The following is a 19764-nucleotide window of genomic DNA, read 5'->3' on the forward strand; positions in this document are numbered from 1 at the left end:
GGTGGCTCAGTGGTTGAGCATCTGCCTTTGGCTCAGGTCGTGATCCCAGGGTCCCGGGATCCAGTCCCGCATCAGGCTCCCTACAGGGAGTCTGCTTCTCTCTCTGCCTGAGTGTGTGTCTCTCTCTGTGTGTCTCATGAATAAATAAATAAAATCTTAAAAAAAAAAAAGAGAGAGAGAGAGAGACCTAATGAAGGGAATATTTACAAAGTTAGGGCAGTTACGGGAAATCGGGAAATTGGGAAAGCTGATGAAGCCCTGGGGCCTGGCAACCTTGGGAAAGTCTCTCCTTGAAGATGAAGGGGAGAAGAAGGACCAGGATCTGTAGAAACTCCCTGGAGGAGAGTGTTCTCCCCATCACCTCTGAAAGCCCTTGTGCTTGGGTGGGGATGTGAGGCCGCAGCCTACCCAGGGCTCAGCAGGGAAAGGCCTGGAGGATAAATTCTTGTACTTTCCTCTTCTGCTGGTGGCTCCCACTGGGCAAACCCAATCACAAGTCAGAGGGCAAAGGGAACTTTGTGCTGTGGTCCATACAGCCAGGCTCCTGGGGGAACATAGCAGGGTGGAAAAGCAGGGACAGGGGGTCTGCAGGGCCACATGGAGGGTCGTTAGCACAGACGACCAACAAGCTAAAAAGGTAGAAATACCTCAGAAGCTCATAAACAAAGCAGGATGGCCAAGCTTGTGATTTTAACCCCACGTCCTTTCTAGTTTGTAAAGCCCCATTAAATGTCTAGAAATGTGAACATGGAGGGCCATCAGCTCCTCCTCCCTGAGGGTGGATCAGGGACAGGGTTGCCAGACAAAATACGAGATGCCCAGTTAAAACTGAATTTCAAAAAATCAGATAAACAATGACTGTGTATATAAATATATATGTAGCATAAGTATGTTACAAACATTGCATAAAAAAAGCTGTTTATCTGAAGTTCAATTTTAACTCAGAACTCTGTATTTTTATTGGATAAATCTGGCAATCCTAATTAAGGAAGGTGGTGTGGAGATGGCTCTGCAAGCCTACCCTGCCCCTCCCAACCGCATCCTTAACTGCTGTGTGTTTAGAAGAAAGTGTTCTGGAAGTAGAATGTGGTATAGGATTTCTGAAACCACGCTCTTGCAACATCAGAAATGTTAAGCATTAAAAAAAAAAAAAAAAAGGAGAAGAAAATGGTCAAGTAAGTTAGAGTAACAGTGGGCTGGGATAAAGTTAAAGAAGTTCTTGCAGCTTTAGGTTTTCTTCTGGCCTTTATTTGTTTATAGATTTTATTTTTAAGTAATTTCTACACCCAGCATGGGCCTCGAACCAACGACCCCAACATTAAGAGTCGCGTGTCCCATTAACTGAGCCAGCCGGCCACCCCTCTCGTGACCCTTAATGCTAACACGCATTGTGACACCAATTGTAGTGTTTCCTAGCTTTATTGAAAACCCAGTACCACAAACAAATGACAGGCCCAAATCCTTTTGTTCCACAGTGACCAGAAGTTTTCACTGAAATGCAGTTTAAATTTAACATTTGGACGCCCATCATGTTAAAACAGAATTTTACTGGTATTTCAGAATCTTGCTTTAAGGCTTAATTTGCATTTATAAGAGGTGTTAGAGCTCCTTGTAAATGTTTGCAAAGTGATAGCATTCTGTGTAACAAGATACTCGATGGTCCACTTGATACTGCATGGTTTTGCCTAGTTTGAAATGAGGAATCAATTAAAACCAAATTATCATCCAAGCAGGGGCAATCCTGGATTTTTCAGAGAGAAAAATGAGGATAAAAACATCAGCTTTCTCTGCTTCACAAGGTTATTTTTGGAAAGAAATGAAATGTGAAAGGCGCACAAAAGATTACTGTGCTGAATGAAGTTTTATGATTATCCTCACTGTACAGGTGGTGAGCTACACAGCTCTTACGGTTTTCTTTCTTTCTAGCTGTATTTTAGCTAATTTTTTGTGCAATCCGTAATCCTATTCTGTAATGTGCAACAGGAGAAAAAGAGAGGCGCATCATTTAGGATTAGAATCAGCTGTGAAGTAAGTCAGGCAGCAAAAGACAAATACCATATGATGTCGCTCATATATGGAATTTAAGAACAAAACAGATGAACAGAGGGGAAGGGAAGGAAAAATAAAATAAGGTGAAAATTGAGAGGGAAGCAAACCACCAGAGACTCTTAACTCTAGGAAATGAGCAGTGTTCCTGGAGGAGAGGTGGGTGGGGGGATGTGGTAACTGGGTGGTGGGCATTAAGGAGGGCATGTGATGGGATGAGCACTGGGTGTTCTATGCAACCGATGAATCACTAAACTCTACCTCTGAAACTAATAATACATTATATGTTCATTAACTGATTAAAAAAAATCAGCTGCAAAGGACAGATTTCATGCTTGTCCCCCACTCCCAGCCACCACCACCAAATAACAACGGGAAGATTTTTTTCTTCTATGATGTGAAAAACTGGGGATGTAGAGTCCTGGGTTGATTTAGAGATCCTGCTCCATAAAATCTTCAGAGCCTCCAATTTCTCTGCTGTGACGGAGGGATGTCCCTCATCATTATGGTCCAAGACGACAGCAGCTCATTGTTATGGTTCAGGATGGTTACAGTGAGGAAGGGACACAGAAGACGAGGGGCCACCAGGATGGGCTGGCTATCCTGGAAGTTGCCACAAGATCCTTCTGGGCCATGGGGTGCCCAGGTGTTTGGTCAAACATTATTCTGGGTGTGTCTATGAGAGTGTTTTTGCATGAGATTTACTTTTAAATTAATAAACTGAGTAAAGCAGATTGTCCTCCCTAATGTGGGTGGACCTCATCCGGTCAGTTGAATAGAACAAAAAGGCTATGAATAAGAGGGAATTCCTTCTCCTGCCTGCCTGCCTGCCTTGAGTCAGGATGTTGGCTCTTTCCTGCTTTCAGACCAGACAGAAACATTGGCTCTTTCTGACTCTTAAGCCTGCTGGCCTTCAGAGGAGAATTGCGCCATTGGGTTTCCTGGGACTCTAGCTTACAGATGCCAAATCTTGGATGTGTCAGCTTCCATAAGCACATGAGCCAATTCCTCATTATAACCCCCCCCCCCCACCCTTTCTATCTCTTGTTGGTTCACTTTCTCTGGGAACTCTAATAAAATCCTATTGTCTGGAACTTAGTATGGAAGAAAAAGAGCAAGTATATGGAGTGAAATGTGCGGGGGTGAAAGCAGAAGATCCTGCCACAGGAAGGAAATGCCAACCCTCCAGGGGACGTGTGAGTCAGCAGTGATGGGGGTGCAATCTTTTATTTGGGGAGCTGACCCAGAACATGCCCATATCAGCAGGTCAGGCTCTCCATTAATCAGTTTCGGCAGCAGCACTTTCCTCTGTCCTAGCAGTTGAGAGTTCTTGGAAAATATTAATCATATCCAAATTCTTTCATTTTAAATATCTATCCAGAGTATGTTAATTATTAAAACAAATATCTCTACAAATAGGAAGCTCTGTCACCTTGTGCAGCGATGCACGTCTGTATTGATATGAAAATGTGTGTATAAAACATGGAAATAGGGTATTAGGTGTGTTTTAATGCCTGAAATGCAAGTAAGGGTTAATAAAAGATTACAAAAACCTAATGAGAGCATTTTAGAATTAATACAATATGTTTTTAAAACTTCTGATACTCCTGTTATTGTGAGTACTCTCCATACGTTGCTCATTATTAATCTGATTAGGAGATGAGATAATATTGTCAATCACTACTCAAGCATCCCCTACAAAGCCATTCCTGATGCCCATAAGACAGAATTAGATGTTCTTTCCTTTCTGCTCCTACAGGGTGTGTGCCATAAGGCTCAAGGGTTGTTATTTACCCATGGGTCTGTATCTATAGGTGTGATATAACGGAAACAACACAGATGTTAGAGTCGAATCAGATTTGAATTCCAAAATAACTAAATTGCTGGTTGAGTGACCATAGATGAGCAAATAAATGTGAACCTCAGCAAGATACACATAACAATTATTATGCATACACAATAGTGTTATAGTATTATTGTATATGTTTATAGATGTAATAACATTATAGTAGTGTTGTAGTTAAGAGTAAGGGAAATTGTCGGGGCATCTGGCTGGCTTGGGCAGTGGAGCAGGCAACTCTTGATCTCGGGGTTGTAAGTTCAAGCCCCACATTGGGTGTAGAGATTACTTAAAAAAATAAAATCTTAAAAAAAAAAGACTATGGGAAATTGTATATACTGCCTCCTGGAACATAGTAGGTGCTCAATAAAGGTTATATAAACATATCCACCTCTTACCTAGATGCTAAGTAAGCTTTTTTTTTTTTTTTACCAATTTCATTATATATTTACCACATAATGCTAAATAAAGTTGTAAGAGCAAAGCAGAAAAGACTACATTATAAATATCTTCCAAGTTGCTAGTATTTCCCATCTTGTTTTCATAAGTCATTGTTAATACTCACTTTCTCCTTGACTTGGCTAGAGATGCTGTTTTGACACCAGCATTTGAAAAAATGCAAACAATTGAGCAATGTACAACCTTTGCAAAATGTCCCTGGTGCTTCTTCTTCATTATTGACAGGGAGAGACTAATGTCCAGCACTGCTCAGCTGGGCAAAGATGAAACATTGGCCCGGGCAGCAAGATCCTGCCCAGCCTGTACACAAAGTCCAGCCAAAGCAAGGGGTGGGGGCACGGGGGTAGCTGAGGCTCTGACACATGCAGAGTCACCAGATTCAGCCCAACCATCTAGCTGGGTTTTTCACCACCCATGTCACACCTCCTCACACTGGCCAAACCAGATTGCAGCCAGTCTCTGACTCTGCACTGACTTTCCGCCCAAGATACCTCCTGCCTCAACTGTATTGCTTCACGTTTCGGCTTGCATCCTTTGCAACCAATTCGATTCCCATTTTGCCTAGAAAATCTTTCCTGAATCATCTCTTATGTCCCCGTATCACCCCCTAACAGACAGAGGGAATATCATCTCTTATAAACCATGTTCCTCTCCCTCAGGGCCGATAAATTACAAGAGGCCAATTCAAACCTTTATTTTAATAGACAATGCGTAACTATCAGCCTTAGTATGCCCCCAATAGTCCACGAGATGTATATGTACTATTAGTTGCTTATCTGAGATTCAAATTTAACCTGGGACCCTATATTTTTATTGACTAAATCTGGCACTCTGGCTCTCCCGTCTTGTGCTACAGTATTGTATTATTTCACCTGCCTTGTGTCATACCCTGAGTCACAGCTGTTACCAGGCTCTCTGAGGCCAGGCCGAGTGTCCATTTGCTTTGACTCACCCCAACTTCTACCCCACTCTTCCCAATGCTCCACCACCAAAGGCCCAGCACAGCACCTTAAGTGCTATTGAGAGAGCCTCAGTAGGGTCCTTGCGCATTCTTCTACTCTTTCAATTAGCAAATAACTAGTAAAGTGGTATACGGTGCCAGGCACTGAAGGATATTCTGGAGATACAACTTTACACAAAGCACAATCCTTGCCATAAAAGAGCTCCCAGCCCCTGCTGGAAAACAGGCACAGCAGAAAGCAATCCCAATCAGTACAATAAGTTCTAAGATAGGGTGAGTTGAGAACATGGGGGAAGGCACCAAACCCTGTCTCCTGGGGTCAGAGGTGTCTTCTGGGAGGAAAAGCAGCCAGGTGGAGACCTAATAATTAACAGGTGTGAGCCAGGTGACGGCAGACAGTGAAGGCATTCCAGAGAGAAGAGCGGGAACAAAACCCTAAGGTAAGAAAGACCCTGGCATTCGTTGTGGTTAACTATTTAATCAAATCTGCCTTTTAGTTCCAGCTTGTTTGACCCATCAATGCCACTGTCTTTTAAGCCCTAAGCTTCTTCTTAATAGTTTTTTTCTCAAGGAATTCAGTGATGACAGCTCTTTTTCCTCTCTTATCACCTGAGCCTTCTCCAAGCTCCAGGTTGGCTTCTCTCGCCTTGGTGGAATTGGAGCATCTTCTTCAGGAATGTAGAGCTTACCATAACCAGCCCACCTGGCTCACCCCAATTTTGCCCTCCAGTCTCTTCCTCGCTTCTCCTTCCAATGTTCTTTTCTACCTTCCCCTTGGTTTTCTCCTCCACTCCTGTTGCCCCAAGGCCGCGGGTGCCTGTGCCCACAGCTACTTTCCCATCCACTTGCAGTGGTTCACCCTCATTCTGTATCCTACCCAACCCAACCTGTTCCATTCGGCAGCAGTGATGATCCTCGCACAGTTCCAACCCTAGATGGGTGACCACGAGAGAAAATCACATCCCTAGCAAGAGGGCTAAAAAGTGAAAGAAGGAAGTTCCTAGGTAAAACCCACTTAAATAAAGCTGCTTCTTCCCCAATATTCTTTGTATTAATCAGCTATTTTGGGTCATTTTTCTCCTCCTGGGCTTATGCCTCGCACTCAGCAAACTGTTGATGTAAGAATTTACCTTTTGTTCTAATTAACTCTTCAGTTATGGCCAGATGGTAGAATTGAGCAGATATGATGAACAGTAGCTAGTTTTCTGTCCTGAGTGGGAAGCCAGGAATTTTAAGGGCTTTATAGGGTTTGTGACATCAGGGTGTCCGTGATGGTTCACTTTATGTGTCAACTTGCCTGGGCCCCAGGATGCCCAGCTATTCGGTCAAACATTAGCTTAGGTGCTTCCATCGGGGTGTTTGGAGATGAGAGTAACTTTTAAAGTGATAGACTGAATGACCCAGATCGCTCTTTCCAGTGTGGGTGGGCCTTACACTGCACCGAAGGCCTGAATGGGACAAAAAGGCTGACCCTCTTCCAAACAAAAGAGAATTTCTTCCTGCCTGAAAGCCAGCTCCTCGTAGGTCTCCAGTGGGCCTGCCTTCAGACAGGAACCACACCGCTGGCTCTCCTGGTCCTCAGGCCTTCAGACTCCAACTGGAAATAAACTGTCCGCTCTCCCGAGTCTCCAACTTACTGATTCACCCTAGAGATTTGGGAACTTGCCTGCCTTCATTATTGCATGAGCCAGTTCCTTGTACTGGTTTTGTTTCTCTGGAGAGCCCTGAAAAATGCAGTAGCACAGGAAATAAAACAATCAGAAGCTATTTTGATTAGACTATGTGCCTTTAATTTGCCTTATAAATCTTTTATGATCCAGGTATATCCCATCTTCCTGAGAAATTAGTTCACTCTACACTATATATGGATGATGTGATTCTTATAGGTCATTTTTCCGTATTAAATGTCAAGGGCCTTTGACAAATATTCCTAGTTTATTTGATAGGAATCAATCCCCTACATACAAACAGCCCCATGAATGTTTTCCATGTGTATATGCATGGCAAGGAAGCAACTCGGGATACTGCTTCATATTAGAGGCAGTCAAAAGTCAGGGAAATGTCTGTGAACCCTGATATTCAGGAAAGGGGGGAAAATATCTAAAACCAATTAATGTTTTCTCTTTAGGCCCTCTCATTTCTTATATTGTTATACAAACTAAAGATTTTGAAAGAAAGAGAAGATTCAGGGGTACCTAGGTGGCTCAGTGGTTTAGCATCTGTCTTCAGCTCAGGTTGTGATCCTGGGGTCCTGGGATCGAGTTCTGCATCGGGCTCCCCACAGGGAGCCTGCTATTCCCTCTGCCTATGTCTCTGCCTCTGTTTCTGTGTCTCTCATGAATAAATAAATAAAATCTTTTAAAAAATATATAAAAAGAGAAGCTTCGAGGGCATGGAGGAAGGGGATACAGTGAGAGCTCTGTGGAGACTTCAAGGACATCAAAGTGTTAATCATACAATGCTAAGAGGGGTTGGCTTCATAGATGCACCACCTGGGCAGTTGCCCAGGATCCACACTCAGAAAGGCCCTGCACTGACTTTAAGTGCTCTATCATTGGCATCTTGAGATTCTTAATTTTTTGTAATAATTAGTCATATTCATTAGATGGTCATTATTTGTAATCTCTAGATACTTATATGATTATAGTTTGATACCACTTTTGTTAGAACACTACACATTCACATAGAAATATGTTTTAAATGTCTTAGTAATTCTATAACCTTATGTGAATGGTAACACAGTTGGGTTGACTAAAATCCTCCCACATAATTATTTCAATTATATAAAAAGTTACTTATGTAAGTGGAATGGTATTATAGTTGTAAAATATTCAATTCTGTAATTATGTAAGATTAAAGTAAGAAGAAAGCCCTGAAATTTTAGCAACATACTTCCTAGAGAAAATCTGAATGGTTCTATTCCTATATTTCATTTTTAAAGTTTATTTAAATAATCTCTACAGCCAATGTGGGACTTGAACTAGTGACGTCAAGACCATGCCCTTCTGACTGAGCCAGCCAGTGTCCCTCTGTTCCTGTATTTTGAACAACTATAATGATAAAATATGAAAACAAAATACTTTTCAATACTTTGCTTTCCTGAAAGACATTAACCAAATTTTAGTTTAAAACCTCAAAGAGTGTTAGTTTTACATTCTTGTGAGCTTAATCCTCTTTGAACCCAAATCTAGCTTCCATATTTTTTTTTCCAAGAAGCCCTCTAGAGGGATCTTACTTCCTGGGGTTAATACTTATTTTCCCTCAGCAACTCATTGTACATTGCCTTAGAAACCTTGCAGTCTTTTCTTGTATGGAAAAAGCTATTTAAAAATGCCCAGGACATTATTCTTCACTTGGTAAGCTTCGACAGACATCTTTGACTGACTTTCTACAATGACTGTCCAGATGCAACAGGAAGAAGGGCATAATTCTGGCCTTGACTAGCATATGTGTGGGCAAAGTTCTTTGTTTGAATTTCAGATGTGTTCCTCAGGGAGTCATATAAACGTGATGCTTATACTTATTGAAGGAGAAATTTTCAATGAAGATAAAATTATGACTTCCATACAATATAAAATAAACATGTATCAAAGATAGTATTTAGCTCAGGAATTAATGAGGGGCCAATAGATGTTGCAGCCAGTTGAAAAGAGAATCACATGTTTATAGTCAGAAAAGGAATGTGACATGAATTCTCAAATACATGCACAACTGATAAGACTGGTCAATAGCCACAGGAAAACAATTTGCATTTTTTATGGACAGGAATTGTTTGCATTATAATAAATTTTCTACAAGTTAACTTCTGTATCTAGGTTGTGAAATGGTCTCATTGGAGGCAAACAAAGGCATAGATAACCTAGATGGTTGAGCTAGAGGATGCTTAGTAAATCAAAGTCTGTCCCATTTTTTTCTCATGTAGTCTTTCTTTACAGGGTGATTTTGGGGGGTGTCTGGGTAGCACCCAGATGTTAGTTAAGCATCTGCCTTAGGCTCTGGTCATGATCCCTGGGTCCTGGGATGGAGCCCCATGTAGGGGCTTCCTGCTCATCAGAGTCTACTTCTCTCCCTCCCTCTGCCCCTCCCCCTGTGTTGTGCTCTCTTTCAAATAAATAAATAAAACCTTTTTTTTTTTTTTTAAAGGTGCTTTTGGGGCATATGACATCTTTATAATGATATAAACTCAGGATTTAGAAATTAACTGGTGAATAAATTAGTTGTTGGGGTCAGAGACTCACATACAGGAATTTGGCACCGAAATTAATTTTGGATAATAATGTAAAAATTAAGGATTCTTTTGAGAATCTGGCACTAATTATATTATGACACAAAATCTGAAATATTCTATTTTCTGTACATGTCCGTGAAATCCAACATAAGCATTCTGAATGATTTGGATCAGTTCACTAACTACCAGCAACTGTCACTCACAGATCTACCTCTATAATAATAGTAATGATAATACCAGCAATAATAAAAACTATGGCAGCCAAGTCTTACCAATCCCTTAACATGTGCCAGACACTGTGTTAGGTCTTTTACCTATAAATTTTTAAGTTTAATTATCATGACACCACATACAGTGTGGTATAATTATGCCTGTTTTATGGGATGGCAGCTCATGCATTCCCTACCCGAGGTCCTTTTTTAATAAAGAAAAGGAAATTTTAAGCAAACAAATTTCATTGACTGATCTGAATTATAGTATTTCAAAAGCAGCATGGTTCAGTGAACTAAACAGCAATCCTTTTTTGGCTCTGGTTTCCTCAACGGCTTGGCTTCTTTCCCTTCAGTTTTAAGTTATGAATAGCTTTACATAATTGCTGATGTTTAATCTCTGTGCAAAGCTTCGAGAAATCTCTTAAGGTATAAAACCCTCAATTATTCCTTTTTTTTATGAGTGGTGAGAATTGGAAAGGACTTGAGTGCTTTGCTTTAACAGACAGATTTACAGTCTGGAGCTGTTGACTTCTAGCCATTCAGAGAGAAAACATCTGAAAGAGTAATGCAATGAAATTACAAAGCAAACAGTGTTTGGGGAACTGAGATACTATCTGGACTACCCATGCTGGAAAACTATGTTCACACTTACCCCTCTTTGCACTCCTTCCTCCTCTTTTCTTCACCGCTGTTCTCTTTATTGGCCTTGTATAATGAAAGAGCCATTTAGTACCTGACCACACAAAAAAGAAACATGCTGAGTTTGACTTTCTCAATGGTATATACTAAGGAATTCATTTCAGTATATGTTACATTTATTTTACAGATGACTCTTTCTTGTTGTCCTATAGTTTTAAGCTCTCTCTACTTTGGTCTGCATTTTTTATTTCCTTGCTTTGTCTTGTGGCAAAAGGAAAACAAAAAGCAATCACTACACCAAGAGGACCCTCTAAGTAAAGATGGTTTCCCCCAGGCCTGACTGTGAGCTTTCTCCACCTCACTGATAGGGTTAGAATAAGGAAGTAGTATGAGTCATTACAATTGCTACACATTCAGGAAAACCCCTGCTCCATCTTCCTCTCTACCCTGGGTGATAGGAGGTAAATTTGCAGAACATATGTTCAGGAGTTTTCTGTAGGAAAGCAGCATAGATCTGATTAAACACAGCAATGGAAAGAAGGACACACGTAAAACAATCTTTGAAGAACAGAAGAATGGGTCTGATCTAAGTTTGTGTATAAGCTCATCCTTTGGAAGTAGGAATGCCGTTGCCATTTCTTACATATCTTCTAAAATTGCTCCTAGATTAGCTCACCCAGGTGAATTCCACCCCCAAGTGGCTGATATACAAATAATATTGCTTTTGTGGAGAAGACACATTTGGCCTTGCAGTTTAATTACCAGGGACATGTTCGGCAAAATGAAAAGACAGCCTGTAGAATGGGAGATAATATTTGTAAATATATAGGTAATTTTATATAGAGTGTGAGGTAGGGGGTTCAATTGTTATTCCTTTGCATCAGTTGTTCCAATACTTTTGATTGAAAAGATTGTTGTTGTTGTTATGTGTGTATGTATTTAAAGTATACCCTCCATTTTATGTTTTTTTTTTCCAGAGAACAGTGTTTCCTCAGTCCTTAAGGACTTAGCTCCTCACATGGGCTTTGTTGAAAGTCTTGGGGTAGCACCCTTGGGTCTCAGTCGGGGTAGGAGTGTTTGGTCCTTCCATGTTTCAGGAGAGCAATTCCTGACTACCTTGCTGTGCACAGCACAGCTCATACAGTGAAGTAGTATCACACTGGGAAGCATATAACATCAAAGACACTTGCTTAGGAAATGTCCCTGATGGCAGCAGCCTCTGCTATGTTTTGAATAACAAACTCTTTTTTTTTTTTTTTTAAGATTTTATTTATTTATTCATGAGAGACAGAGAGAGAAGCAGAGACACAGGCAGAGGGAGAAGCAGGCTCCATGCAGGGAGCCCGACGTGGGACTTGATCCTCGGTCTCCAGGATCAGGCCCTGGGCTGAAGGTGGCGCTAAACCACTGAGCCACCCGGGCTGCCCAAATAAACTTCTTAATGGCCTTGCCTTGGGCATACAATGGATGCAGTTGGTGCAACAAGCAGGCTGCACTTGGCCAGAGCCCTTTCTGGCATGACCATTATTCCTTCTTTTCTTTGTTATCTTGGAAGCGAGGATCCAAGAAAGATTATTGTTTATCCATTGAATTATGCCAGTACCAAATTGTCTTTACTACTTTATTATTGTAGCTTTGTAGTAAATACTTTTGAAACTGAGAAGTCTAAATCCTACAAGTTTTGGGATGCCTGGGTGGCCCGGTTGGTTAAGCATCTGATTCTTGATTTTGGCTCAGGTCATGAGATGGAGTGGTGTGTTGGACTCCACACTGGGTGTGGAGCCTGCTTAAGATTTTCTCTCTCCCTCTGCCCCTCCCTTGCACCTCTCCACCTCTGCTGGTGTGCTTATGCTTACACTCTCTCTCTCTCAAAAAAAAAAAAAAAATCCTACATGTTTCTAAATCTTTTTAATTGCTTTGAATATTCTTTTTCCATATAAATTTTAAGATCAGCATGTCAAATTCCGCAAAAAATAGCAGCTGGTACTTTGAGAGGGATTGAGGTGAATGCATAGATCAATTTGTGGAATATTGCCATCTTAACAATAACAGTGCCTTCTGATTCATAAATATGGGATGTTTTCTCATTTATTGAGATATTCTTTCTTTCACTGACATTTTGTAGATTTTCAGTATACAAATTTTGTGCTTCAAAAAATTTATTTCTATTTTTTTCTTTTGTAAATGGAATTGATGTCTTGATTGTATTTTTGAATTGTTCCCATACTTTCCTTTAGTTCTTTAAACATAGTTTCCTTTGGTTCATTAGGTGATTTAAAGTCTTTGTTTAAGAAGTCCAAAGTCTGGACTATGTTAGGGAGAATTGACTGGTTGTTTTCTTTTGTGTGGGCTATACATGCCTATTTCTTTGTGTGTCTCACATTTTTCTGTTTTAAACAATATATTGTGGCAACTCTGGAAATCAGATGCTTTCCCCAGGGTTGTTGTCATTGATGTTTTTTTGTTTTTGTTATATGGTTGCTGTTTGCTTATTCATGTGCTTAGTGACTTTCCTGCACTCTTTCTATAAAGCCTGTGTTCTTTGTCATATGTGGCCATTGAAGTCTCTGCCTGGTTAGCTTGGTGGTCAGCTAATGATTAGACAGAGATTTCCATAAACACTTTGAACTAATAACTCTCCCAGCCTGTGTGTGTTGCGCTAGATCTTCAGTTATCTTGTTGGCAGTTCACAACTCTGCCTCAGCTTGTGCAGAGCCTCAAGGCAAGGTAGAGATGAGAGATTAGGACCTTTTAAGGACTTTTCGGTGTATGCACACCCCTGCACATGGTGTTCTAGACTTCCAAGAAAGCATGTGAGCTTTTCAAAGTCCCTTATGGACCTCAAATTCCCCTGTTGTTCTTTTCAGGTGTTTTGATTAGCTTCATTCAGTAACATCATCTCAGACAGCTGCAATGTTAAACAATTGCCACCGATTTTTTTTTCTTTCCAATTCCCTAGAATCAGGGATGTTGGTACAGAGCCTGATCTGAGTCAGGTGAAATAAAGACACGTCCTCAGAATGGGGATTTTCAATAAGCTTGCCATAAGCTGGTCAAATGTTGGCAATTATGGGGCTTTTGGGAAGTTCCAAACCCATTCTGTCCTCTTCAGTTAGGTTGCTGGTTTGCCCAGCTCTCACAGGTATGAAATATTTGGCCCTCTAGGCTACCATGTAGCTAGGGAGGGAAAGAGGGTTCTTACCAAGATTCAGCCATTTTTTCTTGATAAACATGACTTGGAATTTTGTAATTCTTTGGTTAATTTCCAGAATATGGAAAAAGTTAGTTTTGACTTTTGCCAGAGATTTTATTGCAGATTTTTGGAGATCCTTATTTTGCCACTCAAAAAGCACTACTAAACTGTTACAAATTCAAGAGGGTGTTGAAAGTACCTCCACACATGCACACACATGTGCACACACAGGTGATTGAGAATGCTGCCTAGTATTACATATGATGCATGTTTGGTGAGTACTGACAGCCCAACAGCCAATTGTATTTCACAGATCTCAAGTCACTTGCATTTCTTCACAAAATAATCATTTGCATTACGATCAGTTCTCTACAACTTTCATGGTTGTAAAACAGCTGAAAGGCAGTGGAAGCAAAGATACATTAGAAGAGTAGATGGACAGGACACAATGGTCATCTTTTGCCCACATCAAAGTCTTTCACAATTTTTCTCGATACAGGAGTGGAGATGGCACACAGACTTGTGGTCAGGGGAGCTGTTTGTGGTCCCACCTTAGGGGATAATATCTTTTATATGCCCCAGACTCTTCACCTGTGAGGGAAATTTCATTCCAGCAGAGTTCTTTAAAGTAAGGATCTTGAACCAGCAGTGGCAGCATCAACGGAAAACTTGTTAGAAATGAGAATCCTAAGGTTCCATCCTAGTCTAACTGGATCAGAAACTCCATGGTGGGTCCCAAGAATCTGTGTTTTAACAAGCTCTCCAGGTGATTCAGTTACAGTTACATTTTGGGAACCATTACACCCCAGTTTCATGAGATGGGTCTTTGATGTCTGGTAGACTCAGTTATCATAAGCGTATATTTGCTACTTCCTTGTGTAATTGGAAAACGTACAATTCTACACTTGTGTAAAAGAGAAAGTCAGTTTGGTTGAGGCTTCTTTGCCCTAGGCAAAACTTCAATCTACTATTTATTTCAACAAAACCAGTTTAAAGAGAGGTCAAGAAGTATTTCTTGAAGCATTAGGTTTCATGTGTTTTGTATAGTTAGAAGATCTCTCCTGGTTGTCATATTGGGCAGAGATGAGATCAATCTTCCCACATCTTGTGCTGGAAAACATTTCCTCTTGCTCCCCACATGGAAAGGCAATGATCACAAGGCACTTGTGATGACTGAAAATCTTCTATTTAAACCATGTCCCTGGGTGGGGCACTTCTGCTCTTACTTGTGATGAGCCACTCTCTTTCTGTTTGGTACACAGAGGACTAGTCTATCCTGTTTGCTACTATCATTTCCTTAGAGGGTACAGCTACACTGTGCCATGTGAAAAGGTGGTTTTCCACATCCAAATTCTATACCATGCCTTCTGTACTTTGTCAGCATCATGTTCTTTCTGGGGTTTTCTACACTAGCATTCTCTGCTGAGCTCCATCTGATTGGTACAAAGACCATCATTATTTCTAACCTGGTGCCTTGACCATCTTTGAAAACTCCTTTATCAGTGACTTACTCTTAAAAATGTGTCACTAATTACACTGACCAAAGTAGTATCTATGAATCTAAGAACCATTGAGACGTCAGAACTTGTCATTACATCGCTCTTCACCACGTAGGCAAGTTTCTCCAGGAAGTATTCATAGGTTAACCAGGAAGAAAGCATTATGTGTGGTCAATTCTCCCTCTTGAAGATTCATTCATAATGTACACTGTGTTAAAGACTCTGAGAGTCTTATAGTAAAGAAACTTATCTGTGTTTGACTTAACATTTTCCAAACTTCTCTGAGCATGGAATGTTTGTACTACTGGCATATCTAATGCCAGCCAGCTTGGGAGAGACAGGTGTAGATTTGAGTTGATGTATAAGACAAGATATTTCACAGAATCCTATTTCATTCATTTATGATCAAATGAGGGAAACTATTTGAGGATCAGTCTTCAATATCAAAGCATCAGTGTAAATGTGGGTTATGTACTGATGATAATAGTTGAGTCTACTGTGACTTTGTTACTTAAAACCTGGGAGCTTGTTAGAAAAGCAAAGTCTCAGTTCCTAATCTAGATTTATTTTGTCAAAAGCTTCATTTGGGTGAGATGTAACTCCCTTGCACTTTAAAGTCTGAAAAGTCCCGATTACAGCATTTTCCCTGTTATTTCCTTTTCTCACTGCCTATTTCATCTGGAATTTCTTGGGATGCTTCCCATCCTGGAAATTCAAAGTCTTTACCATTATTTTTACCCAAACTTTTGTTTCTCTTTCCCTTCTCTGAATTCTAATATCCTATGTGGTTTGTTTTATACCAATATTATGACTAGGTCTTGGAACATCCTATGAGGATCATAGTAAACTTTTGAAAATTAGTAGCATTGCCTAAATTGTTGAACACTATTAATTCATTTTCTAGAGTTGGTCTCTCTAAGTCTTTCTTTAATTGTAGGAAAGGATAGGAGAATATATTAATGATCTCCTTCCATTTAAAAAAGTGCCTTGTTAAAAATATAAATTTTGCATATATTAAAAATAACATTCTTTATCATAATAATTTATTTTCAGATGTTTGACTGTCAGAACCATGCAATGGTAGCCACAATAAACATTATACAAGGGGTGCTTGGGTGGCTCAGTCAGTTAAGTGGTGGACTCTTGATTTCGGCTCAGGTCATGTTCTTGGGATCCTGGGATGAGCCCCATGTAGGGATCCCCAGTCAGCACAGAGTCTGCTTGAGTTTCTCTCTTCCTCTTCTCTGCCCCTCCTGCTCTGCATGCACATTCTCTTTCTCTCCTTCAAAAAAAAAAAAATTTAAAAACTACAATGAGAATCTACAGGTTAAATATCTATTTTTTCCACTGTAGGCAGATTAACATATTTGGGCTAGACATTAGCTAAAATGTCTGAGATTTGATCATGTTTTCATTAGACAATGAATGTAAGGTCTTGATGACCCAGTCTACCAAGTATTTCCAGAGAAAGCAATGAGAGGAAAATTTAAATTCTGACAAAGATTTATTCAGTTTGATTTTTGTGGGGAAGAAGAGCTGTATAGCAAAATATCAAACATTTGAAACTCATAATTGTTCTTGTTCCAAGTAAATACTAGGTCTCTAGGTTTATTAGTCTGTAAGATCACAGAATTCCAAAAATTTTCCTTGAAAGTTCTCTTTTCTTCAACCCTTGCACTCATATATCTATTCATGTCAGTGAATAATGTAGCCTTAATATTTTAAAATTCATGTATCATGTAAAAAGGAAGTGAGAATTACAAATATGGGAAAAGAATGTGATACAAAGAAGTGCATTCTGTGTTTAGCAGAAAAACCATGAAAGCTTTGGAGAACCAGCTAATTGTATGAGGTCACTAACTTAACATTTTAAATTCCCCAGTGCTGAATTTTTATGGTTTGCAAGCAATCTGAAAGGCATTAAGCTTCTAGGAAAAAGTGTTGCAACTCTGGATTTTTGCCCGTCTTTGACCCTTGTAAGGCTGTTTAAAAAATAAAGTTATCAAGGGAACTTGATCTGTCTCTAATATGGAGAATAATACTCTGTTTTTACAAGCCTCTGATATACCTTCATACTTTACAAAAGCTCAGATTCACTGAGGATTAAAATATTAAGAATTTAGTCATGCAGAGAAAACAGGAGTTGTTTTCCCAGTGTCAAAATGATTGGCTCTGAAACTCTAGAACAGCGTTGTCCAATATTGCTTTCTGTAATGATGACAGTGCTCTGTATTACAGGTCCAATATGGTAGCCACTAGCCACATGTAGCTGTTGAACACTTGAAACATGGCTAATGTGATGGAGAAACTGGATATTTGTTTATTTTTACTTTGATTTAAATTTCAATAGCTACAGTGAGGTGGGTGAGCTCCTGGGTGGCTCAGTCAATTAAGCTTTAGTCTTGAATTTGGCTCAGGTCTCTGGGTCTTGAGATTGAGCCCTCCATCGGGCTCTACACTCAGTGGGGAGTCTACTTGAGATTCTCTCTCCCTCTTCTTCTGCCACTGCTCCCTGCCTGCCCACCCCCTCACCAATGCAGACGCTCTCTCTCTCTCTCTCTCTCAAAAATAAATAAATAAATCTTAAAAAAAAGAAAATAGCTACAGTGGTCAGTGACCACTGTGTTAGACAATTCAGCTTTAGGAATGTTTTCTTTCCCTTGTGAATTTAAAATTTATATGAATAATTTTATTTCTTAATGTTATTTTCTAGTTTATAGATTTAGGGAAAAATGTTTTGTGCCTCAGATGGAAACAAGTTTTATAATATTTGCAGTGCTATTTCTTATAGATATTTTCTTGGAAATAATGATGCAAGTGTCCCCTAGACAATGTGGTATAAGTGATAGAAGTGCTTGACGTAATGTCCAAGAATCCCTCACGTCTGTAGTCTATGGGGAAGGCTTGATTGGTTTATAGAAAAAGGACCCAGGAAAACCTGAGCACAGTGAAGAGAAATTACTGCTCATACTGTGGGTCTGTTATTTTCTTTTTTTATTTCTAATATATTTTTTAAAAGATTTATTTATTTGAAAAAGAGAGACTGAGAGAGAGTGTGTGTGTGTTTGTGTGTACAAGTCAGGGGAAGGGCAGAGGAGAGAATCTTCAAGTAGACTCCCTCTGAGTGCTGAGCCCAAGTTGGACTTGATCTCAGGACCCATGAGATGATGATCTGAGACAAAACCAAGAGTTAGCATAACCAACTGAGCCACCAGGCATCCCTATTTCTACTAATTCTGAGTGACTTTATCAAGTCATTTGATTTATTTTATCCTTTTCTGACTGGCATTCGAAACTTGAGGCTAGTCTAAATGAAGGACTCAGTTTTTAGATGTGCATACCACTTACCTGCCACCACCACCAGGAAAGACTACAGGCGATAAACTAGCATGAGTGGTGGCCCACAAAGAAGCCCCCTGTGAGCTCTTTCCTTATTTTAAATATAATGCTAATGGTGTTTCTTGAAACATCATCTTTTTGTTGGGTCTTTCCTTCAGGGTTGGATTAATAGGCAAACCAGTTTCATTGCTGAAAAATTATGCTTTAGATAAAAAAATCATTTTTTGAATAGGCCAGGCATATTAGGGAGCAAAGTAGAAGACAATACTCTTTCAAGCCCTCTGTCAGCTCTCCTTTCTTGCCTCTAGATAATATCTGTATCATAAATTTTGTTTTCCAGTACTAGAAAGTTCAGCCTGGAGTACTACCAGAGTACTTCGGTCAACAGAAACCTTCTCCCATCTGCCATAGCTCGGGTCTGTGGGGTCTAAGGGGGCCTGGAAGTCCACAGTGGGGGAAGGGTATCTGGTCAGCTTCTTTGCTCTTTCCTGCTCTCCTTTCTCTTCCATCAGCATGTTTCTCATGCCTCCAGGGTAGGATGTAGGAGGGTGGGAAGTGTGAGAGGAGTGGCATAGTCTTAGTTGGCTGGAACTGCTGCAATTTTGTGTTTTGGGCCCTCTGGGGAGAGATGCCCAAGGTACACTCAATACTTTCTCTCATGGAGTGATTGTGAGAATACCCGAAAGGCCCTCATACTGCCTCATTCCCTGACTTTGACTATCAAAGTCCTTCTAGTTATGAAGTAAGCCATGTGCCTAGATGACTGAGTATGAGCCCTGCTTAGCAACTTCCTCTGATGGAACACCTCGCACAGCTTCTTCTCCAAGGATGCCCTTGCCCTGTCAAGTAGACCCCATCCATAGGGTCCTTTCAAGACTTCTAAAGATGGTTGCCTTGCATAGTTCTCATTTAACCCATAGAACACCCAGCACCGGGCTCCAGACAGTCTGCAGATGTGGGCCTCTCTTCACTTTGCTTAGGAGGAACTCTAGCCAGGCTCTCATCAGACTTAGCTAGATCAGAGTCAGGTACCTTGTCCATGTCCCTCCTGACAAATCCAAGAAACTCCAGCCTGATTTTCCCAAGAACCACCACTCAGGGCCCATGCCATTGTGAGGCCTAGGTATTGGTCTGACTTAGCTGGCATCCAGATGTCTAGGGATGAGGGATGGTGGGGAGGGAGTAAGGGTGGAGAGACGTCATACCCCCTCCTGCCAGACACCCCAGTCCCTACAGTGGTTCTTTTGAAGAACCATTTGGAAAGTGATATGTGCTAAATGTGTCTTCCCCTAAATTATATGAAGCCCCAATCCCCAGTGTGATGGTATTAGGAGGCAGGGCCTTTGGG

General features: G+C 40.5%; 1 pseudogene; it reads right to left on the reverse strand.

The window, feature by feature from the left end:
* Positions 1-11399: 11399 nt before the first annotated feature.
* LOC112661639 (40S ribosomal protein S26-like) lies at positions 11400-18940 on the reverse strand (annotated as a pseudogene).
* Positions 18941-19764: the final 824 nt, after the last annotated feature.

This window comes from Canis lupus, chromosome 31, assembly GCF_003254725.2.
Source record: "Canis lupus dingo isolate Sandy chromosome 31, ASM325472v2, whole genome shotgun sequence".
In the NCBI taxonomy this organism is placed as follows: domain Eukaryota; kingdom Metazoa; phylum Chordata; class Mammalia; order Carnivora; family Canidae; genus Canis; species Canis lupus.